This window comes from Cygnus atratus, chromosome 5, assembly GCF_013377495.2.
Source record: "Cygnus atratus isolate AKBS03 ecotype Queensland, Australia chromosome 5, CAtr_DNAZoo_HiC_assembly, whole genome shotgun sequence".
In the NCBI taxonomy this organism is placed as follows: domain Eukaryota; kingdom Metazoa; phylum Chordata; class Aves; order Anseriformes; family Anatidae; genus Cygnus; species Cygnus atratus.
The window spans coordinates 45,995,995-46,021,481 of record NC_066366.1 but is presented as its reverse complement, the minus strand read 5'-3'; the positions used below and the strand labels follow the sequence as shown (position 1 = coordinate 46,021,481).

Sequence of the window (25,487 nt, the reverse complement as noted above, 5' to 3'; positions counted from 1 at the left end):
TTGTTTTGGATCAAACACAAAGTGATACCTCGATTCAGGCTGACCTGAAATTTGTGACAGGTCTTTGGAATAATGTAGAAGTATCTTAATTTTCACTGATTTTCCTCTATTATGAAACCTATGCATTTAGTCAGAACATGAATCTTAGCCACAGTTTGAGGAAATTAGTCACATTAAAGGCAAAAGTCACTTCTACTCTTTTGAAACGTCAAGATTTTATCTATATACACACCGTATAACTAAATATGGAGCACAGGAAGTTCCACACCAATATGTGTAAGAACCTCTTCACAGTGAGGGTGATGGAGCACTGAAACAGGCTGCCCAGCTTGTGGAGTCTCCTTCTCTGGAGATATTCAAGACCCGTCTGGATGCCTACCTGGGCAACCTGCTCTAGGGAACCTGCTTTGGCAGGGGGGTTAGACCCGATGACCTCTTGAGGTCCCTTGCAACCCCTACAGTTCTGTGATTCTGTGATACCATTAAGCAATCATTTTTATTTCACTGAGCAATCATCATTACATTAAAGAATAACGTCTTTCAGCAGGTAGTTTGTTTTAACAGTCTAATAAGTAAGAGCCTGACAATGTATGAGAAATAATTTTAAAAGTGCAACAAAAGAATAATATGGCAGTTTGTCACCTTATAATATAGTACTAGGCAATCTAGATGACATCTGAAGCACAGAAGGATTGTTCAAAAATGCATGGTTTCTGTGGAGAAACCAGCCCTCGTTTGTCTTTATGGTCCTCAGTATAGATTTTTTTTTTTCTTTCCAGATCAGTGTGGTGCTGTTTTATACTTATTCTCCAGTAATGAGAAAGAATCTTTGCACTTCAAAGTATTCTTTGAATACAGGTAATTTATTCATATATGTTTATAAACTATTTTAAATTTGAAAGGATTATGCTTTTAAAGTATATAAGCAGTGGTACAGGGAAAAACAAAGAAACACAAAACCAAGATTGAAATGACAGAAAGGTAAGGTACCTATTTGATGACTTGTATTAGGGAATTATTGGCTAAGAGCTATTTTGATAAAGCTTGAAATTTCAACTGAGTAGGATAGGTAGCATTTCAACCTCTATTCCAGCAAAAGAGTATTTACAGAAGACATGTACCTACCTTACTTTCTGATTAGTTTTAATGACTTCAGTAGAAAGTAAATACAATAACATGAAGTATTGTAAATAATAATAATAATAAAAAAAAAGCAGCCATGTGATTTTTCTTCTAACTGGAAAAGAAGTCAAAATCTCATTCAAATTCTAGAGTAGTTTGAGGAGTCAGTGAAGAGCTTTAGGGAGATATGTGTGTAAATATGGATGCATATTTATATATATAAAAACACAGTACAACTTTATTCAGTTATTGGATCTAAATTCTTAGTGTAATAAACATACATAGCCAGTGTGCTATTGTTGACATTTGCTGCAGAATCAAACGTTTAGAGCATGATATGTGGTGTCAGTGTTATGATGGTGTGTGATAAGATGTACCACTGAAATTTGTGACTTTCTTAGTAGGTTCTTATGAGAGCCAATGTTATTACAAAATATTTGGCATAAATGCTGATAGTATCAGTAAAAAAAAACAAAACTGAAAAAAGCAGCTCAATAGTATACCTACTGAAATAATATGGTAAAATTTAGAAGTTTTCTGTCCTATATGGCACTGCTATGAGAGAAAATTTTTCTGGGGACTGGAAGTTTGAGGACAAGTCATGCATAAACTAAAGCAGCTTATGGGTAGCAAAAGGAATTACTGGAGACTGTTTAATAGTAATGGCAAATTACAACGTTTTGTGACCTGAGTAAGCTGCACTGTGTAATGTATGAGAGAGGAGCACTCCCCATTTCCTTCATACATGTCTTGCCTTTTTCTTAGGGAGAGAAATATATAGCAGCAAGAAGAGAAATAGTTATGCCTTTCAGGTGCCTGTGATCTAATTCAGTAGTCAGGAATACTTAGAGACAGATAAAAGCAGAGGACCTTGTCTGTCACATCACTTAGTTCACCAAATGCCTCTCTTCCCAGAGCTCATTGCATTTGTTGTATCATTGTATTTACTTAGCAAGTGGGTAAATCCTCACGTCTAATTTTAAGTTGTGATGGGTGAGATGCTGTGTAAGTATTACTTTACCACTTGTCTAGATGGACAATTTAGGGGCTATAAGTTTGTCGGTGCCTTACATAGTATGCTGATGTGTCTGGGGATCAGAGAGGCACTGGAGATAGCTATGGTTGTATAACAAGCTGAGAAAGACAGTGCATGAGCATTTTAGTGGCATGATTTATGGATTGTTTTTTAAGTATATTATAGTATAATCTATTTACGTATCTATAGCTTTCTAAGTATACTATACATACCCATACTCTCTCTCACACGTGTGTGTATTTATATATGCAAACTTCAGCTTCAGGTTTCCCCCTCTTTGTGACCTTAGCTTCTGATCATCACTATGTGCAGAAGAGAAGTTGTAAGAAAGCCATACTTTGACATAATCACTGATCTTCCACCCACAGGGATAATAACCTTTGAAGATCATTGTCTGGGAAAGCTACTCAATTTGGGGATGATTTGGTGTGTCAGGACAGAGCTAGAGCCATTCACAGCTGCGTAGTACACGGGTGCAGTTCTGTCTTTGTGATCGTTATTGAAGATCAAATGACAAGCAGTAAGAAGCAAGACCTGAAAAACATATGCTGAGGTTGTATCAGCCAGTTTACCAAAGTGGCCACCCTTACCTTTTTCAGATCACAGTTTACTCTCCTTTTGATTCAAAATCCTTTTTTATTTGATAATAAAAGAAATGGGGAACTGTTACCCCCTAGCTTAGATCGGCTAGCTACCAGTTCTGGAAACTGTGATACATATATTAAGACTAAAATCTACTACATACATAACAGTGAAGCAGCCAGTACTTGCAAGCTGAAAAATACATACATACCTCTATTAAAGTGATCTATTTGGAGATGGTCAAGTACTTTTGAACTTTGATTATTTCAGAAGAAAATTAGAGATAATGTCACTTTATACACACACACACAAAAGACAATGCATGAGTGGAGCTTGTGTGAGTTACTATTGTTACTGTCAGGAAACTGTTAAGACATTAAAATATTTTCAAGCCAGTACTTCAAGGCACTATATTTTGTTATACATTAAAAGTAATTTGGTTGTTTTTTAAAGCTTTGTCTGAGGTGGGATGGCAATACTTCAGGTTAGATGTAGCAGGAACCAAAATGAAGGCAGAAACTTCGGACGAGTCAGGAAACAGCTTTATGTATCACTCATGGGAAATGTATGATATCATCATTGCTAATCAGTGAAGATATTCTTGCCAGTTACTTAAAGTATCAATATCGCCTAAATAAGATGGCTCCTATGTGACATGAATCCATAGCTACCCTTCAGAATGTCAACATGTGAAGAGGTGCCAGGCTAATGCACAGTGCCAAGTGCTGTCTTTCAAAACAAGTTCAAATACAGAATCTTTTCTTACAGTAGGCTACAAAAGCAGTCACTAAAGACTATACCTAGAAGAAGGGACTTTTATTATTATTTTTTATTAAGAAATCTTATGGGAGCTGTTTATTTGCTTCCCCTCTGAGCCACCCAGCTGTTCCTTCCATTTGTGGTCTTAGGGCTAATTACATAATGTCCCTAATTTATACTCACTGGTAAATCAGATCAGAGCATTACCTGGAGGGCAAGCTCTAATTAGAGGAATTTCAGAACAAATTGTCTAAAGAGCTTGTTTAGTGTGATTAAATGTAAGTGATGGGCCTCTCTCTCTCTCTCTCTATTTTCTCCTCTTTAAAAACATGAATATTTACCTTACACAAAAACCTGGCAAATCAAAAAAAGAATCCCAGCAATGGCAGTCCTAATTAAAGGGATATAAAACAAGTGGAAGTGCTGCCCAAGACAGCAAATTGAATTCCCTGTTTGTGGATAAATGCAGATGAATTCTGTATTCTTTCACTAATGTTTTACTGTCTTAAAGCAGTGTCTTACATTATGGGTGATTTGAAAATAAAGAGATAAATGTGAATCCCTGATACATATTGTGTTTTCTGGGAAAAGAAGAAAAAAATTTTGTGGCCACTTGTCTAAGAGCCCTAAATAGCCTTTCAAAATGTCTGGTTTCATCTTTATAAAAATTAAACTATGGCTCATATTGGTCGAAATGTTATCATAGTCCTTGCTGAGCAGTAGAAAGGACTAAGTTGAAATGCCCCTCTACTTTGATCAGGGAGGGATGAAAAGCACCTCAGTTAATATTATCACCAAGAATTAACCTTGAAGTGGGAGGATTCCCATCTCACACTCTCTGGAATACGCTTCTGGAGTTCATAAGGACAGCCAGTGGGCAGCCAAGAAAAGGAGTGAGGTCTAACAAAAGAAGAGCTGTGACTCTTCTGTCTTGCTGGTGGTGCAGATTCTGGTTGGAGACTTTGGAATCAGATTTGTCCAAAAGGTAAAAAAAAAAATAAAAAAATAATAAAAAAAAAAAGGAAATTAATACTGGTATCATAATACTCTTTGTTCTTACGGTAGTATAAATAATCTGTTTCACATGAGAATGAAGCATATTACCATGCTCCATCAACGGTCCTCCTCCTGATCCCTATCAATTCTTACTATACCATGTGAATTTGAGGTTGTCTAATATTCTATAATTAACTTTCTTGTCCTCAGTTGACCTTGAATAAATTGACTCCGTTATCCTACAGCAGCTAATGTAATGCAAAATCAGCCTTCATTCTGAAGCAACACCCACTTGTGTGAAAGGAACTCATGGAAACCTCCCTTCCCTCCCCCCAACCATGCAGGAAACATCCTGAACTTTTTTATCACCTTCTCGTTGTAAAAAAATAACAAGAATTTGGGACCAGTACTACAAAGATAACTTTAATATGTACTTATTTCTTAGGCACATGTATGTGCCTTACTGCTAAATAGGTTTTGAGACTTTGATTTTCTCTTATACTGATCTTTAGAGCATTTAAGAACTAGTAGCTTTCTAGTCTTCTTAGCTAAACAGCTCTGTTTAAGAGAAAATATTAGCCAGCTGAAAGTGGTGTACAGAATACCCCATTAGAAAACAGCAAATGCTGCTGGAGTTACGTGACTGACAAGATTTCTCTAATAAAAGTGGTAGTTCATAACTCAGGCAAGGTAAAATAAAGAAAGACAAAATCTTCACAGGCTGCAACTTAGAATATGATGCCAATCACCCCAAAGGCTTTAAAAAAAATCTCAGAAGGAGAAAAATACTTCAAACGCTTATTTTTCTTTTTAGAAGAAAAGCACTCTTAGTGATTTTTATTTTTTATAAGATAGGTTCATTTCTCCAAGTCTCTGGCTATAGTGAGGTTTGTCTGCAGGAGCTCCTGTGTACGTATATAGGAAATAAGAACTGTCCCCAAAACCTTTGTCTTGAACTTTGAAAGAGCTGAAATTTCTTAATGTACAGTTTACTGTTATCTTTAATAATAAGGGTCCTTGAAGCCCTCTGACTGTATAACAGCTCTTTTTAGTTGGTCTATCTACAAATGCACAGTTTCTTCCAGTTCCAGGGTGCATGGGCCAACCTCTCATATGCAGGAACTATGTATAGGACCTGTTATAGATGTGTATCGTACAGCTAGTAACAGTTACTTATAACTTTTTTTAATCTTCCTTCATACTGTGTTTCTTCATGGCTGGCCAGCTCTGCAGTTTCTAAGCATGGTATGTGCTGGTTCTGAGAGGCTATGCTCTACCTTGCAGCAGGGAATCTAATTATATATGGTGACTTTGAGGGGGTGGAAAATAAGTGGAAGAAAACTTTCCTTGTATCTTCTTCGAATTGTTTTGGGAGTTCAGTGAAGGAGTGGCCATCACGTAGTGAGTCCTGGCTTGGTATCAGACTTATGTTGCTACAAGTGAGCGTTTCCTGTCGTGCCTGAAATATTTACCTAGAGGGTGGAAAAAAAATAATTTGGAATGGTATAAAAATAAAATCATTTTAACTGTTCAAAGACTCATTCAAATTTCCTCAGTTATGTGGATACTGGAAGTAAGGTGAAGCAAGGTAGTGTGTTGCAGAGACAGAGTTGGCCACAACCCCTTGGAAAAGATAGATCTGGTGGTGGCGCTACCAGTTCTGTGCCACAGGAAGATGGGACAATGCTGGGACTGGTCTCCAGGGACAATGCTGGGACTGGTCTCCAGAGACAATGCTGTCCAGGTGACTCTGGAGGCACAACATGATCCCTTCAGCATGACCCTTGGCTCATGGGGGCAACAGCCATTTCCTTTACAGTGGAGATGCACCTACTTCTGTACGTAACAAGTACAGGTTTCTATCAGCAGTACACCACTAGGCATATCTTTTGAAGGCGGTTTAGAGGCTGCCTTCAGGATTAGGCTTGTGAGGCACGCTCAGAGAGAGGTCCTGCGTGTTTTGCTTCAGGTATGTGCATTTTATATGTACACCCACTGTTGACTCATGAAGTGCCAGAGAGATGGAGGTTAGTAGCTCATCCAGGTCCAAAAATCATGTGGACAACTACAGAGAGGAAGCAGAGTGTTCAGTGAAGAGTGTCTGCTGTTATTTTAGACTGAACGTGGCAAGCTTCCAAAAATGTCTAATGTGACTGCCCTATCCTTACTTTCCGTGAGTAATCACATAGCTATTTCTACTAACACAAGTGTGTTCCCCTTGGCTTGAGGATAACAAGTAAGAGCTAAAAATTCTGCCATATGGTCAGCTTTAAATTTCCAGGTAATGAAATGTTTCTCTGGAATGATTGGGAAAGCTTGCATGGCCTACAAGACTTTGAAGATCTGTATTTCATACTCCTAGTGTGATCCTAAGTATGAGCTTGTAATCTGCCTATGCCTGAATTTTCCTTCGATGATGACGATAATAATGCCTTTCTTGTCAACATTTCTCTCTCTTATCTGTATAAGTTTCTGGTAAAGGAACTATTGGTTTATTGGTAACTTGTAAAGAATCTAATGCACTGAGGCCCAGTTCTTGGCTCATGTTCTAGGCAGTACTGTAATATAAATAATAATATTGATATACTTTTGAGGACTGTAATATATATATAAAGACTATTTTGAGCAAAGCAGAATTATACTGAAATTAGATTTAAGAATGACACATCATGAAGTGACACCATGGGACTGAGATTTAAGACTGACACCAGGTTTTACAGGCATTTAAAAGTGATATTTTAAAGGAATGGTTTCAAGGGTATAAATAGAAGTTATGTTGCACACTAATTTCCATCCTGTGACTATTAGCTATTATTAGATATTTTTATTTGAAGAATATCTTTCTAAAACATATATAAAAAATATGACGTTGAATAGAGTAATGCTATACTGAAGTTTCTAATATACTTTTAAGATCCATAACTCATAACCATTCATTGTAATTATTTGTGATGTCCTTAGTTAAAATAAATGCCAACAATTGCCAAATAAATGACAGTTTTAAAGCAGAGTTCTCACACACTAGTCAAAATCAGGTCAATCTTCTTTTTGGATTACTTCATTCATTAGCCAATTCAATGCATACAGCCAATAGCCAAAGCTTGGCTTCACACACCAGAGCTTCTGAGTGAAGGACAGTGGCAGAAAGAAATTTTTAACCTTATATCTTTGATTCACATTCTTTCTGTTAACTGCTCTATTAGGACAAGTGAAGTTTATTGAAAATTTATTTTATTCGCTCAAGCCTCAATTTAAAACTTTGCTCTTCCTTGACTCTCCGTGTCTATAAAATGGACGGAGTTGATAGCCCGTAAAATAAAATAGACTAACTTTTCACTGGCATCCTATCAATATTTTGGCATCTGAAAAGAGCAGGGAAACTAGAATTAAGTAGTTTCATTTCTTCCACTTCAAAAGTTTGGAAAAAAAAATATTAAAGAAAAATAAAGCTAATTCTGACAGAAAGAGGTAGTTTTTGTGTGTGTGTGTGTGTGTTTATTTTTGTTTTAATGAAAAACGGTTTAATTTCAAAGGAAAATGTTATTTATTTCAAAGGAAAATGTTATTTATTTATTTATTTAATTTCAAAGGAAAATGTCAGTAAGGGCCAGTTTCAGCCGGCTCCAAAGGGACCCACCGCTGCCCACAGCCGAGTCAGTGAGCATTACTGGTTGTGCCTCTATGAGAGCAGATTTGGGGCAGGGGGGAGGGGTGTACAAAAAACTGCTGTGCAACTGCAGCTGGGAGAGAGGAGTGAGAAAATGTAAGAGAACCAGCCCTGCAGTCCCCAAGATCAGTGCAGAAGGAGGGCAGCAGGTGCTCCAGGCACGCAGCAGAAGTACCCCTGCAGCCCGTGGAGGAGCCCCTAGTGGAGCAGGTGGATGTGGCCTGGAGGAGGCTGCAGCCTGTGGAGAGCCCCCGCAGGAGCAGGCCCTGGGCCAGAGCTGTAGCCTGTGGAGAGGAGCCCACGAAGGAGCAGGGGGCCTGGGTGGAGCTGCTGCCTGTGGGGGACCTGTGCTGGAGCAGTTTGCTCCTGGGGGATGGACCCCGTGGTACAGAGCCATGTGGGAGCAGTTCTTGAAGAGCTGCTGCCTGTGGGCAGCCCCCGCAGGATCAGTTTGGGAAGGACGGCATCCCATGGGAGGGACCCCTCGTGGAGCAGGGGCAGAGAGTGACCATGAAGAAGCTGCGGAGACAATGTGTTAGGGACTGACTACAGCCTCCATTCCCTGTTCCCCTGCACCGCTTGAGGGGAGGAGGTAGAAGAGAGTGGATGGGGAGGATGTTGTTTTTAGTTTGTTTTTAGTTTCTGAGTGCTCTAGCTTGTTAGTAATAGGTAATAAATTATGTTAATCTCCATATGCTGAGTCTATTTTGCTCGTGATGATAATTGTTGAGTGATCTTGCCCTGTCATTATGTCAGACCTTGAGCCCTTATCATATTTTCTCCCCCTTTCCCTTTGAGGAGGGAGAATGAGAGAGTGGGTCTGGTGGAATTCAGCTGCCCAGCAGGGTAAAACCACCATACCATACACTTTAGGTGAATGTTCAAATGAATTTCAGTGTCTGAATGAGTTGGCTCTTCACTCCTCATTGTGATTTAAAACTCCAAACTTCTTGTTGTGCATAATATAACCTCTCTTTCCTTTCAGCTTTCTGTGAATCCCCTAAGGGCTTTTAAATGAGTATATGAAAGAAAGCATTTTACAGTGCTAAGCCGGGCAAATTGGAGGGTAGATAGCAACAGTTCATAAAATAAATCCCTGTAAATATACTCAGAAGAATATTCAGGGAGCATCAGTTTTTCAAACAGCAGTTTCAGAATATATCTCTAATATGCCTGTTGGAAAAAAAAAAAATCTGATTATTTTAAAAATAGCTGTCTGTTTACATTCAACTATCAAACAATAAACATGGCTAATGACCTTTCTGTTTTAGTGGATATAACTATAGTTACTGTAAAATGTCAGGTATGCACAAAAAGGAAGTGTGGAAGTATTTATTGACTCTCTAAAGCACAGATTCAATCTTTCTTTTGTGTATTATAATAATAAAGCATATTTATGAGTCAATAGGTTCAAACAAGTGTTTTTTTGTTTTGTTTTGTTTTTGTCTATTTATTTTGTTATTTTCCAAGCTGCTTTCAGAGAAGTGGTATAAAGAAAATCCTGGTCAACGTAGTATTATAGGAATGCAGAACCACAGAAAAATTTAGGTTGGTAGCAATCTCTGGGGGTCTCTAGGCCTAACCCCAAACAGGGATTTGGGCTAACTTCAAAGTTAGATCAGACTGTGCCAGGTCTTACTGAGTTTTGAATATATCCAGTGTTGGAGAATCTGCATTTCCAGGAAAACTTTTCTACTGCATATCCGTGTTTATTATTATTATTTGTTATTATTATTATTATTTTCCTTGTATCTGATCAGAGTTTTGCTTAGAATCATATAACACCCTGAGTTGGAAGGGACCCACAAGGATCATCTAGTCCAACTTCTGGCTCCACACAGGTCTACCCAAAAATTAGAATTCAGACCATATGACTGAGAGCATAGTCCAAATGCTTCTTGTTGCAACGTATGACTTGTAGCCAGAAATGTCTGTCTCAGCCTTCCTTAGAATCCCCTTCCTAGGTAGTTGAAGACTTCAGTTAGATCCCCCTTAATCAAGCAAACCCCACTCCCTCTCCTTATGGATCATGCATACTATATCCCCATTGGACCTGCTCCAATTAGTCAATATGTATTATGTATTGGGGGACAAAGTAAACATGATCTTAGAATTACCTAACAGAGGGGAACACTCACTTCCTTTGATCTTCTAGTCATGCACTGTCTCATGATCTCAGACCACTCATACTTGACTTTTCTTATTTGTGGCACTGGGTCCTGGCTTGACCAGGAGCTTCTCAGCAATACCTTCATTGCTTCACCTTTTGCCCAGTGCCTCTGCAGGTTCTCCAAGTGACTTTCTGTAAATAAAAGGAATCCACCCTCCTCCATTTTCCACTGTTCTTGGGCAGTCAATTTCCATGCCTTAACCCTAGGTTTGCTAAGGTTACCCTCAGCCTATCCTCTCTATTGCTTTCCATGGGATTTTAGAAGTTTAGGATTTTCAGTAGGTTTCTGAAATATATACTTTGAGATTCACCCGCACCTCAGGACTGAATTGCAGCAGGAATAAAATAGGAAGAATATAAAAGAAATTTGTCCAGTTGAAAAGAAGAGTTTTTACATATTGGAGTGAATTCTGGCTCTCTGTGAGGTCTATAAAAACTCTCACTGACGTCAGGGGAGTAGGACTTATCCCTGTATTTATAGAGAATCCCTTCTCTGGTCAGGCCCCAGGATCTGAAATAGCTTGTTGCCTTTGACATATGGGGCATGTCATGCAAAGGTTTTTGATATTAATATAATAAACACTTATTTTTCTCAGGAAATGTGCTTTTAATAACTGGATGATACAGATTTAACATGTAAGTCTTTTTCCACTAAATATAGATGGTAAATTTATTGGGAATTTAAAGAGCTTTTCATTTTACCATTATCAAGAATTCATAGTTCTTAAACACTCCTGGTAATTGCTCTGAAATATAATTAATTTAAATTAGGTTGTTCTGTGATCGATAGTTATGCTACTGTGTCTCATGAGGGTCAGGAAAAGTCCATGAAACACGGAGCACAAACTGACTGCAAATGTATTTGGGAGACACAAGGAAGAGAGAGATTTTACAAGGCACAGCAGATTGAGATGGTTGAATTTGGAAAAAATATATGTGCATAGAGATGACTACTTGGGGTCTTTTCATAATACCTATCTCTAATGAAATGCTAGAGACTTATGGGAATACCATTTTTAAAGCTAAAAGACAAAGCAACATGAATCTCACCTTACCTGTTGAATTCCTTGCTGTGGGAAAATCTGGAAAAAAAAAAAAAACACAAAACAACAACAACGAAAAGTTATTCTTGCTCAGAAGGTGGCTATGGAAGCTATTTATTAATTACTACAGTGATAAGACAAACACACCTGTGTTAAGAAGAAAAGAAACCACAACTGTTGTGGTGGATTTCATAAACCAGTAGTCATGGTCTATTTTACCGTTCTGTTAAAGATAATCCCTACTTGAACCAAAGGTGACCAGTCTTGTCTGGTAGCAGAAAATTTTGTGACACTTCTCTTGCCACTAACCTAAACAAGCACAGACTGTTACCTCTGTAAACTATTTCTTGTGAGAAGACAAGTAACAGATCAGCCTGTGGGTTGATACGGTATGTATACATATCTCCTGCTTGTTCATCATTCACTTATATCATTGACTTATGGAAACTCCAACCACTTTTAATGCCAAGATTTCCTTTCTGTGGAAAACTGTGCAGATCACAAGGGGACCAGTTGTGATCTCAGAACTGATCTCATCCCAGGACCGAGTTGGGACATGGTATAGGAATACAACAGAATTTGAGCTTGGAAGTCCTGAGATTAAAATTACTGACCTGTGGTCTTAGTGTTTTCAGCTGAGGCCACTCAAACTCTCAAAATGCCTTGGTTCCTTTTGCATATATTATATATACATGTAAATAACACATATATAAATAATATATGTATATATATGTGTATATGTGCTTTACTAGAACCTGTTTTTGTAGACCTCTGTGTCCATGCATGACCAGATGACAGCTAACCTTTACAGAATTTAACTGCCCATGTTTCTATTCTAATTGCTACGCTACACTTCACTTTATGGATAGATTATAATTATACTTTAGACAGTTATAGATAAACCCTTAGAAAAAGAAAACCAAACAAAAAAAGCCACTCAGATTATAATGACAGGACAGTATTTTGTTTTACATAAATACAAGCTGGATGCCAGTGGTCGGGCGCTGGAACAGGCTCCCCAGGGAAGTGGTCACAGCAGCAAGCCTGCTGGAGTTCAAGAGACATTTTGACAATGCTCTCAGACACATGGTTTCATTTTTGTGCGGTTCTCTGTGGAGTCAGGAGTTGGACTTCATGATGGAGGTTGGAACTAAATGATCTTTAAAGTCCCTCCCCCCCCCCACAACCATTCTCTTATTCTAAGATCCTTCTTCGGTCCCTTCCAACTCAGGGTATTCTATGATTCTAGGATAATATAACATTAAAAGCAAAAAGTTGCATTATAGAAATAAATGTTATTCAATAAAGCATTCTCAATTTAGTAGAAACCAGACCTATCAAGTCACCGAGTGTTCATCCCTTTCCTCCTCTCCCCTTGTTGTACTGCAGCCTGTGGAACAAGCCAGTGCTTAAGTGACAGCTGCTTTATAACCAGATGATATATTCCAGGAGACTTTGGTATACTGAATCCTGTTTCAAGAAACAAATTTTCAGTGAACCTGTGCCTGTGACATCTAGTTTTGGAACTTGGCTTGTGTGCGTGTGTATTCACTATTACTTCAAGAGCTTTTAGAACATTTTAACATATGATTTTGATCACACGTACTTTTGTCTGGAAGAAAGCCTGTACTGAAATAGGTGGACCCTCAGGGGATGTTAACTAACAGAAATGAATGCTTTAATAAGGAAGGAGGATTTCATTCTTCAAGATCTCTATTCAGAGTGGCCAGTCCAATGAAGTTAGATTATATCAGAAAGGTATCATTTTTATTTCTATGGTTGTATTTTAGTTTGCTAGCCCACTTCCACGTAAGTTTCTTAAATGTTAAAATGTTCTTAAAACAGTATAAAATGGTATTAATTTCTTATGGTTAGTGGTGTGCTTAAGAGTAACTTTAATTATGCAGATCTGTAATGAACTGATTGATTTTTAAGTGAGAGTTATTGGAACAGTTTTATCATCATCAAAAAAAAAAAAAAAAAAAGTAGCTCCTTCACCAAAACTATTTTGAGCTTCAAGCTTGACTGAACTTAAAGATTCAGACAAAAAATTTGATCATTCTGCCAGTTTTCATCTGCATCCATTCCTGGCATATGAAACTTGGATGAGGTTTTGATACTTGTGGAGCATATTGAGAAAATAGGTTCAACAATCTTCAGATTTCTAAGGAATCTGCTTCCCCCCCCGCCCCGGGATTTAATTTCTTAATTTTTAAGTGACTTTATGTGACCTTGACCATTATAAACCACTTCATTTTTTCTATGTTTAATGTTGCCTAAATATAGGAAAGCTGTACTACATTATCAGGGATGTTATGGATTTAAGTAATTGATTATGTATGTTTTTGAAGACATAGCAGTAAATGAGCATTTTAACTTTACACGTTTAACATTTTGACAGTGACAGAGGGGCAATGATATATTTTCAGATATTTTTTCCTTTTTATATATCAGTTCACGTGAATCAAGCTTATGTCCCCTTTATTTCCTGTAAGTGCTGATTCTCTGAAGCACTTTGTGTGAATAGGTTTAGCTGGCTAGACTGTCTGTGAAACCTGCATTTAACATTTATATAAAATGAACATTCACTACTGGCAGTGTCAACACAGACGTCCAATCAGATATTTGTAGCAATTTTGTACAAATCTATTGACCAATCACATCTAACAAGTTTAAATAGCAAATATAACATCGGACAGAGTTTGACGTGTTTGAATAATCCTTTTGTTTGCTACACTTTTGATTCCCCAGAAAGCTGCTATTCAGCATAAGAGAGGGTACTGAAGGCTAATCCACATTTTCTACAGACAAGAGGTTTTCATGACCAAGCTGTAAAAATTAGGGAATAATAATTAACTGGATAATTTAAAATATGTTCCTAATGAAAATATTAGTAATGGTCAGAAATCTCTCATAAGCAGAAAAATTAGATCACTGCAGAATGATTCACTTGTGAATTATTCACACAGCTGTAGAAATGATTCAGATTGACAGATTGATGGGTAGAACATGCCCATAAAAACAGGATATTCCACACTCTTTGTTATCCTTTGTGTGTTACACATTCAATGGCTTTTGCTGGGATTCTGTAAGTATATGCAAAGCAATGAATGCCAGCCTGCAGAAAAATCTCAGGTTTTCCTGCAAGCATCAAATTAAAGGATACCGCCCAACAGGAGCAACTGGGTGAGGAAAGAAATGGAAATTACATTCTCAGTTAACAGAGTAGTTAAACTAGTTAGTTAAAGTAGTTAGAAACTGAACTACTTTGGCCTCACTTTTGTGAGAGCTGTGCATAAAAGTTCAGAGCCAGTTGATTTTTTTTTTCCCCCTGATGAAGTAAAACATTTCCCAGTATAAGCAAACAGTCATAGGAAATGGGTCATCTTTTTTATTGCAATACAGAGCAAACTTCCAATGATTAAATTAGTGTGATGAAATATGCTGTGGGGCATAATATTTTTTTCTGAAATAACATGCTTTGGAACAGACCTATCCCTGCTTCCTTCATGTGTGAATTATAATATTTCTGAAGTTTTATATATGCTTTTTTTTTTTTTTTTTTTTTTTTTCTAATGAATTCACAGGAATAACAATCTCGTTCAAGTTTAACCTGATGAATTTACAAATAGTTCTTTTTTACATTTACCATAAAGTACTTTCCTTTATCTAAAGGCAACTTCTTTGTCGGCAGTTTAACAGCTTAGTAAATGTAAATATTAATAAATGGAACATAGTCTTCAAAAAGACAGAAAATAAGTCTGTTGTCTTACTTGAATATGTAGCTGCTCCTTTTAAAACAGCACAGCTGGTAGCCTTTGATTAAGTAATGCCTATCAAGTGGATTATTGTAAACAGAAATTTTACAGTGCTTGTATTTGGATAGGAGAAGCTAGATTTATAGACATGTGCTGTGTTTCAGCTCGATATTGCAATGAAGGTTTTAAGCAAAGAAGCAGCATAAAATATTTGCCCTTCTGGATTTTTATTTGGCTCTGAAGCCATCCCAATAAGATTTGACACTGTACATGAAATCAGATGTTTTGTCTTTATTTTTGGTGTGCTACAGTGTGCTAAGTACCTTCCAGGGGTTAAAAAAAATAAAAATTACAAATCTAGTCTCATTCCCTAAAGAACGGTCATGGCATTTTCTTCACCTTTTATAGCATTATGGGCTGGATTATTAATCAGGTAATTTCACTTACACAGAGCTCCTAAAGGATGTTTTGTTTTGTTTTGTTTTGTTTTATGAACAGAAATGAAGAAGTGGGTCCTATCTTAAAGAACTGGTTTCTTATCATGATTCTGTGAAATCTTGAGGCATGAAAACAGTAGTTTTAGTAGGTATTCATATGGATGTTACTTAAAACCCCACTTTTCTCTAAGAAATGTAAGCAGCAGACATCACTTACAAGCTCTGCTCCAATAATGTTATAAGAATCTTGTTTAATTGCTTAGGAGTCTTGAGATGCATAGATATCTTTGTTCATAAAGCTAGTATCCTGATCCAGTAAGTATTTGCAAGTACAGAAAATAAGTTCAAAAATCACTGTCCATAAATAAGAGGGAGGAGACAACCAAAAACTTTTTGGTAATGACCTCATGACTGGGGAACTAGTGTGAGAAGTACTAAACTGGGGTTCCATTCTTACGCTCAGCAAGCTCAGACCCATATTTTCCAATTCAGTCACCACATTTTCTTCAAGAGTGGTTTTCAAAAGAGTTTTCTGGACACACCTTTCACATCTCTTGCCCAAGCTAGTCCATTGTGTGGTAAGGAATACAAAAGTCAGAAGAAAAGTCATGCCAGAAGTAAAGAGGTGGGGAATTAATCTTGACTCTATATCAGAATAAAGGTAGATTACTTCTGCCCTTTTCTATACAAGTTCTGTGTAACATCCATAATCCTTTTCTACTCTCCTTTTCAGCAATTTCATTTGCAGTTCCTGTAAAATTCAATAGTGAATAAGATAAAAACTTTGAGGTCTTTTGGAGAATTAGAATTTAGGCCTAAGAATGAGAGTAATTCACTTTCCTTGCAGTGCCTAGGAGAGCTGCACACACACTGAATAATGTAACAGGCAGCGTGGGTGGGTGTGCATGTGCAGGCAGAACATCCCAGTGCCACTGCTGGTTCACAATGAAAATTCATTCCCAGACATGTCTCTTCTACACAATCGTTTTAACACATTCCTCCTAACCTGAACATGTTGAGTACAAAAGAACTTCATGCATCATGCTGTTTATCCTTGACCTTTCATGTTGGGTTCAGGGAGGTACACATGGCCTTTACTTTCTCTTGGAAAATTCTAATTAAAAGAGAAGGGAGAGATTTAAATGTGTGAAATTTTAATAGAGTTTCCCAGTGTAGCAATTGTACATTATGTCATCTTGGATAAATTTTGACTGAATTAGCTTTTGCAGAATGCCCACCAGACCTGCTTCCACAGGCTGTTTTGCCATCTGCACTATTAAAACATCCCCATTAACTGTGCCCAGGGTCTAATCTTTTGCAACTGATTACAAATTGTCCATAATGCACAGCCTAAAATAGAATTGCTGGAATTAATTTTTAAAAATTAAACTTGCAAATTCATTATATCAGAAACAAAAGGATATATCTAGTTATAATAATTTTAATCTGGAAAGAGTGAAGATTAACCTAGTCATGAACAATAATAATAAAGATTAGATACTAAAAAATACTATCATTTGCCTCAAGGGTATTCAGGAAAGTTTTAATGTGTTTATATTGCAAGTCTGACAGAAGCTCTTGCATTTCTCTGCAAGTCTGGTTGGAAAACCCCACTGTATTCAAGTACTGACCTCTCACTTGATTTAAATGATGCACTCTCAATAGACTAAACAAAAATGACTGACAAAACGGATTTGTAAACCAAATATTTGCCCTTCTAGATATCTGGAAGGGGAAAAGATTTACCATTTTCCTATATCATCCTAAACAATGGTCTTGTTATAAAATAATCTTTCTCACTTTTGTCTCTGAAAAAGGGAAAAAAATAGTAAGGGCAAGCCTAGAAGGTAATACCTGGAAACTGAAGCTATAGGTTGAAATGCTGCTCTGTGATTCTCACCTTCTCCCTGTTCAGGCAAGTCGTGTATATCTTGCCCTGCACTTCAGTTTCGTCCTCAGTTATCCATACCTATCTCATGGTATGGTTGCTGTATTAAGACAGAGGGTGATAGTCACGCTGAGCCTTGAGTCAAGGTCAGCATTGTAGCATTTAAAAGTCAGGAAGTTAATGGGTTTCTAGGATGCATGTCTATCAGTCTACCATTAATGATATATTTCCTGTTTTGGGATCCTTTCTGCATCAATATACAAGCTACTATGGGAATTCTTCCTTTGCTTAGTTTCTATTTAAAAGTAAGTGGGAAAAGGATGGAGAGGGGAAAAAAAAATAAGGAATAGTTCAGGCATTTTTGAATATCAGAGCTGTGTAAAACCATGAAGACAGTTGTAAGTCTTGACTTGAACTAGTATTCCCATGATTCCAAGCCTCATTTTGTCAAGGCTGAAACCTAAAAGACAATGGATGTCCTTTAGTTTGAACTCCTAGTGCTGTCAAGCTTGAGGTTTCCCCTGCAATGCAATTTACATAGTGAGAATTCACCAAGACACAGCAGCTGGGAGCTCTAGCCTCTCACTTTCCCACTGCAAAAGAAAATGGGCATATGCTGTCATGGTTTGACAGCAGGTTTTTAGAACTGAAACCCTTCAATAGAATTCAGACTTTCAATAGAATGCCTACAAATTATGCTTTTGATTGCAGAAAATGTTTCATCTGAAAATTACTGATTCCATTTCTAGCATGCTGACGGAAATGGCATTTTCTGGTGACAGCCCTAGTGTCTACCCTGTGGAGTCATATCCTATATGCCATATTATTCTGCACTTTTTCTACCCTCTGTGTCCCTCTTTGTTCCTGAAAATGTCTCAAAAGTTGAACAATGGAACATTTCTATCCTAGAAAAAAAAAAAAAAAGATAAGAAAAAGCCCTGTATTCAGATTTATAAGGTGAAAAGTCTTAGTATTACTAAAACTATTCTTACTAAAGCTATTCTTGAAAGGGTAAAGAGAAAGAAGATCCCTTCCAACACTGAAATAAACATTATTGCACTCCTCTGATGAATTCATCTGGATTCTCAGGCTATGGATACTCCTTGAAACATCCATTACTTGAATGTCATGGAGCTGGGAATTGTGACTGGCACATCAGACTCTAGACTCTTGGTTCTTGTAGAAAAACTTCAGAACTCCAGACTACTTTTTCTTTTATGACCTAATAGCAGCAATTAAGAATGCTTGGGATATACATAAGTATGCTCTCATCTAACCCTCAAATGGCTGTCACCATTCTATTGTAAGTGAATAGTGCATTGATCAGCATGTGCCTTATTACCTTGTGCATGCAAAGACATTGTAGCGGTTTATTTCCTCTTTTGCACTTTGTACACCACATCTATCAAGAAGAAATATGGTCTAGGCAGTTCAAAAGGCAAAAGAAACTGTTTCAGCAATAGGGGAATGACTCAACAGGGAGATGACACAGGGAGAATTCAATGTATATCTCTTCAGAAGGATGCAGACAGATAACTGCTCACTCATTCAGAAGCACTAGGTGTGGCAGCTCTTAGCTCTCTGATCTTGTACTCAGTCTAAACAGCAGCTAAGAATAATGTTGCCAAATAAGGAAATGCATTTAAAAAGTTCAAATAAACATCTGCATCATGCAGCTGCCTTTCCATCAGTGAGGTCTAAAGACCAGTGAGGGAGTTTATTCAGTACACTAAACACTCCTTGAAGTAGTTGGACGTCAACTTGTTTGCAATGACTTAATGGACAGAGAAAGAATCCAGTTCAGGCTAGCATAAGGCAGCACTTTATTTATTTATTTATTTATTTATTTATTTTAATAAATACCCACCACATCTGATGTATTCACATCATATCATCATCCACAAGGCAAAATAATTGTACATTTTCTAAAACAGGCCAGCAGCAAGAGCACAAGGGAAGGGGGATGCTGGAGTTTGGGATAAGGCCAGAGTGTGAACAATGCTCAGGATAACTGATCTCTCTGGATTCCCTAATTCCAGTTCATGCTGAGACTCTGAAGAGATTTTTCACGTCTGTTACGATAAATACTTAGACTGTCAATAGGGGAATGCTAAAAAAAAAGCAGAGGAAAGCAAGCAAGTGGAGGCCACAACATGCTGATTCACACTTCAAAAAATCCATGTTGACCCTGGCAAATCCAGAAGCAGCAGTAGGGTTTTTCTGTGGCTTCTCTGAAGAGAAGGGAAATAAAGTCCTCTTTTGCATCTATTGCCTGGACATGCCTCAGAGCTGGGCCTTTCCCAGGGCTGCTGAAAGCCTTCTAATCCTACTTTCCACCTGCTCCAGCACATCATACTTTGCAGCTCAGCGCGACTCTATCTTTAGCCTCTCAGCAGTGGTACACTTTGGGCAAAAGAGGTTTAGGCAGGCCAGCACAGATTTAAGTGCAGCCTGCAACTAGCCACAGATGTATTATCAGCATAAGCTCTCAATATTGACAAGAACATAAAACATGATTGTTGCTTTGCCCTATTTCTGATTGATTTCTGTTAAACATGAAGGAAGAATGTTTATAGATAAATAACAGTGATATTCTCTGCAATAAAACATCATTATACCGTGCTTGTATAATTTAGCATTTGTTTTAACAAAAGGAACTGAGCCTTATAAAGAAACATGAGGGAAAAGATGACTTGGCTGAAGAAAATGCGCCACACCAAACATTACTAATACAATGTCGAAGTGACATATCTCTGACAAATCTAGATGGTTAAATCAAAGAGTGGCCAGGGGGAACTTTTAATACTGATTTGGATGTAGCTTCTATTTGTATTTTATTATATTAAATCATTTCTCTGTAAAATCACAGTATTTTACATCATTAGATGTTCTTGTACAGTTTCTTCATTGTGGAGTTATAGCAAGAACACAATTTTACTCTTTTTTTTTTTTTTTAATCCCCTGAAGACTTGAAGGGGTGTTGAGATTTAGAAATGTTTTGTATGAATCCTGAAGAGCAGATGTTTTAGACTGGAAATACTATTTTTACTGTGACACTACTCATGCAACTGTCTTTGCTTTCTGTGAGGATGAGGTTCCTGATATAAGATTCTCTCCTCTTTTGAAATGTTCTTCCTCTTTTGGAAGTGAGATGTGTCCTTGCTCTGAACTTGGGTTTGGCAGAGTATTACCATGTACCTGGGACTTCAGCCAGAAAAGCATGAAGATGTAGGGAGGGACAAGAGAAAAAATGGGCTGGCCTGAGGGAGAGGTTAGCAGACTGTGGCCAAAGGTTACAGAAACTCAAAGTATAAAATCTTCACTGAAGCTCAGTTCTAGAAAAATTAAAAATGTTTTAGGGGACGGTTCTTCTGACCCATAACATTGTTCAGATGGAGATGTGCTGGGCTGAACTCCTAGTCCTTGCACATAGCAGAACTCCACTGATAGTATCAGGAGTCTCATAGGGGTAAAATTGGAATTCTTATTTTTTCCACTTTTTATTCCACTTTTTCCACTCACTATTTCCACTTTTTTTCTTCAGACTTGCAAGGTGAAAATCAATTATTATTTGAGGTGACATTTTTAGTGCACATTCTATGGTCAGGTTTGAGATGTCTCTCTTTTTTTTTCTTCTAATTTTTGAAGAAAATCCATATATATATCTGTTGTGGATCTATCAGACAAAAGAGGAAAAACTTTTATGTTCTGAAACAAATTCTCACTTTTGGTGTGAACCCCATCCAAAACCAGACTGATTTTAAATAATTACTTTGTAATGAGGAGGCAGCTTTTCATAGTCTGAGGAGAGATGGGATTGAAAGAAGGTATGCACATCTGTTTACAAATCATAATTTATCAATATGAACTATGATGCTATCTGTGTTTCTTTAGGCAGCTATGACAAAGTCAGTTATCTGTAACAAGCACAAAAGAGTTAGGAATGAGGAAAGCACTCAAAAGTATTGTTTTAATACATTTTTTTTTCATGTGACTAAACTTTTCAGCAATCATACTTCAGTTTCTGCTTAATCTGCATTTAACTCCTATATGATAGTAAATAATAAATCCTTTTAACTCCTGTTTCCATTCCTGATAGAAAATACTTCATTTAGGAAGAAAAAAAGAAATTACACTGTGAAGCCTGAGTTACCAAAGAAGACAGACCAGATAGATTACCTAAAATTCCTGTCTGCCTGTAAAATCTGTACATTTTAAGGTGGGTTATTCACTGTCCCAAAGTAATCTTGATTTTTAAGAATAAGTGCTCAGAGCTGCACACACTTGGTATTCAATGTGCAGCAATCACTGTGTATGAACCTAAGTCACATAATTACATATGCACTTGTCCCCTAGGCACACAGAAACTGTCATGACATTTGCGAGAATTATTTTTACTGAAATAACCCTTGCCTTTGGAGCAACCAAGATTGTAAGCAGACATGCATTTTCTCTGCCCAGAAGAGCAACCAGAGCAGGAAAATGGGGCGTGACACCAACTCTTTGGCCTCCATGTGCAAATGTTATTGTCAAGCCCTTATGAGTAAGTCATTATCTGCATGACTCAAACTTAATAAAAATTGTAGTTGTTGCTTGAAGCAGTGTGTTTTGTGTTGTGAGACCTTCAGGGTAAATAATCCAGGATAATCCAGAGTAAATTCTGTGTAGAGTTGCCTTATTTCCTTCCCTTGTTCAACTCCATCTAAACCCCATGCTGAAAAGCCTGTCAGAATTGTCTGATTTATAAATTGCTGTAATTGCTGGTGTGACAAAGCAGCTCTTCATCCTCTGAGAGTTCAAATGTTGTCCATCTATAACAGGCAGTCATTTTTTACATGTACAAGATCTGGAATATATTTAGCAAAACATAGTTTACCAATTTGTGTAAATATGTGTAGTGGCATACTGATTCCTTCTCTTAAATTAGAGACTAGGTATTCATGTGAATGCTGTTGGCAATAGTAATCATTTTCTTAACGTTTGATGACCTCTATCAAGTCACAGGTACAGTGGATGCCTCCAGTAGTACAAACATTCTTCACAGCACTCAAACTCCTTTTTCTAATGCTAAGATACCCACCTAGTTCCTCATGAGCCTCTTCATATGAGTATGAGACTTAAGTTAAAGCAGAAGGCCTGTTTGAATGGATATTAACCTCATCATCATCATCTCTCTGCTGTCCCTCTAACTATAAGGAGAAGGAGTGAGAGAGCTGGTCTTGATTAAAGAGCACTCAACTCTTCTTCTCACCTTTCTTGTCCTAACATACATTTTCAACTTTGTTTATAATCACATACAATTTCTGCACATGATTTGAAAACAGAATCAAATCTCTCCTTTCAGATGCATTCATCCATCCATCCCTTCAAAGTGATGTCACTGATTTCATTATCAACCAACACAGTAACGAAATGCATATCTTATTCTTTGATCATATTTGTAACATCTTTTTCAAGAAGGAAGCTGTTGATGGTCTATATAACAAAGAAACTGAAACTGGATACCCACCAAAATCTTTCTTAGAACAAAGTTTTAAAAACTTGTGGAAAAAATAATTATGGTAATGGTATCTGTTACCTATGAATAGACAATGAAATTGTTTTCCAAACGTATAGTGCCCCATCAAATCAGTAAAGAGCCGTTTGCATATAGTTTTGGATGAAAAATTTGGTCATAATTCTTGAGACCTCAGAAGAAAGCAGAATAATTTTGTACATTAGTCTTTAACTTTCTGGGAATAATTGTGAAAAGAGTAAGTTTGGAAATTCAAAGCATGTTCTTTGGTGGCTGATGATTTTATTTACTGATGGAAGAACAGCTTAAAGTTTGTTGTTGTTTATTTTTTTAACATAGAATCTTTTTTCACACCTATAAAGTTTTAAAACTGCTCTCAGAAATGATAAGGTTACCGAACAAAGAGTTTATTAAACTTTATTAATATGCTGGTCAAAACAGATGATGACTTAGAATTTGTAGCTCATATAAAATCATATTCTGAGAGCTAAATGAAAGAGAAATATATCTGAAACTATGCATTATTTTTCATTATTTCATACAAAATATTTTATATATGAATACATATATTCAGACATGCATAAATATATACAAAATTATATATACACATATGGTGTATCACTCTGTATGCATATACGTGAAATGAGAAAATAATCATAAAAGAAAAACTAAGAGAAGAATGCTCAGTGTCTGAAAATTATCATTGATGTTAAAGAAACTGTATTACAACATATCAGATGAGAACCTAGTCTGTATAATTCATTAAGACAACCTTTCAGACATATTTCTGCATTCAGGAAGATGCTTACTCGTGTATTCAAGTTACATCAAGATTAATGTAAAAAAGGTGCTGAACTGGAACCCATCAAAATGTATATTCTCTGTCCAAATTTACAATTGCAGAACAACATACATGCAAAAGTTAAACTTCATTGCTTTCCCAAAAATGCTGAATTTAGAATTTAAACGTTTTGTCAGTAAAAGCTGAAGTTCAGAGAGAAACAGCCTAGAATAAATAACAGACTGTGTTAATGGTGACATTCCCATTTAGTAATGCAGTATGAAGCGGAAATCCCCGAAGTTTGCATCCACATAGCATAAGAAACACAGACATGACATCAATATGCTAAAAAGAAATAAAATCTCTGACACTGTCCATGCTGAGCTTCCAAGAAGACTTATACAGAAAGATGTAATTGGATCTCCTGTTAGGATTCTTAAGAATTTGCCTTTAAAAATTTATTTATTTATTTATTTATTTATATCCTCCATGTATCTATCTACAACTTCATCTATATAGCTAGACCTACAGCTTTCTTACAGTGAACTTTGTAAGAGTGTCAAAAATATGTTATAGGAAAATGTCTTTGCTTTCAGTACATTCTGTGTTATATACTGGAAAGAAAAAGCAATACATCACAGAAAATATTTTATTCAAAACATATAGAGTGCAACAGAGACACAAACAGTTATATTACAATTCTCACTAGGCGCTGGGACCACATATTTCTAAATATTTCTGCTTTAAACTGAAATATTCCAGTGTGGGAGCATTCACAGAACGAACATGCACACATAAAATAATCATTAACACCTTAATCCATAAAATAAAATAGATCCATAAACCCCAGATATTTGAAACGCTTTCTCAGTTAGTCATCAATACTCACTGCAAGAAATGATCTGACAGAAAAAAAGAAGACTGGCCTGTATATTTTTTAACATTCCCCCACCCATCCCGGTTCTGCCTGAAATTTTGATTCAAAACTCTTTTATCTAACTGAAGTGACACATACACAGCTCAGAATTGGACTGACATGTAACTTCAATCGCTTTAACTGAGTGCAAATTCCCTATGTTTCCATTATAGTTAATGGAGAGAGATGGACACTCTAAACTTGTAATTCAGGTTCAAGATGAATTGTTTATTATTTTCTACTGACTACAAGACGAATATAGATTTAGTAAATTTAAGTGTCTCTTTTAGATACTCAAAGCAAGGCTTCATAAATCTCAACAAAATGCTACTGGTGTATATGAATGAGGGGATACATGCTTGCTTATACTTTATGTTTTGTTGATGTAGAAGAATCACAAATGAACTCTGAGCACTGGTCTTTTCCAGCTTTTATGAAATGTATTTTGATACTGAAATACCTTGCTTTTAGCTGAAGTTATTTGTCATTTATATCCTCACTTGTACTTTCTAATGATCTTAGGGAGTTTATTTTTTTATTAGCAAAACCTTTGCCACTCTACTTCAAATCTTTAAATGAGTAGCAATAGCTTACATATATTAAAAACATGTACAGCTATCCACTCTAGAAGAAAAATGATTGCTTTAACATACTAAAACAAACAAATAAGTCCTTGTTTGACATAACCACCCCAAAAACTTGCTGGAAACTGACGCATGATATGACAAGTGGTTTATTTTTCATACCCGTCTCTTTTTTTGCGATTGCATATTCAAGTTATGGTACTTGATATTAAATTGCACACAGTCTAAAACAC

The 25,487-nt window shown here is 36.8% G+C and overlaps 1 long non-coding RNA gene across 1 annotated transcript; it reads left to right on the top strand.

Moving 5' to 3' along the window:
• Window positions 1–810: 810 nt before the first annotated feature.
• LOC118244791 (uncharacterized) lies at window positions 811–23,029 on the top strand. Its single transcript, XR_007708410.1, has 3 exons — window positions 811–858; window positions 21,558–21,677; window positions 21,815–23,029. It is a non-coding gene; the product is annotated as an uncharacterized LOC118244791 (long non-coding RNA).
• The last annotated feature ends 2,458 nt before the right edge of the window (window positions 23,030–25,487 follow it).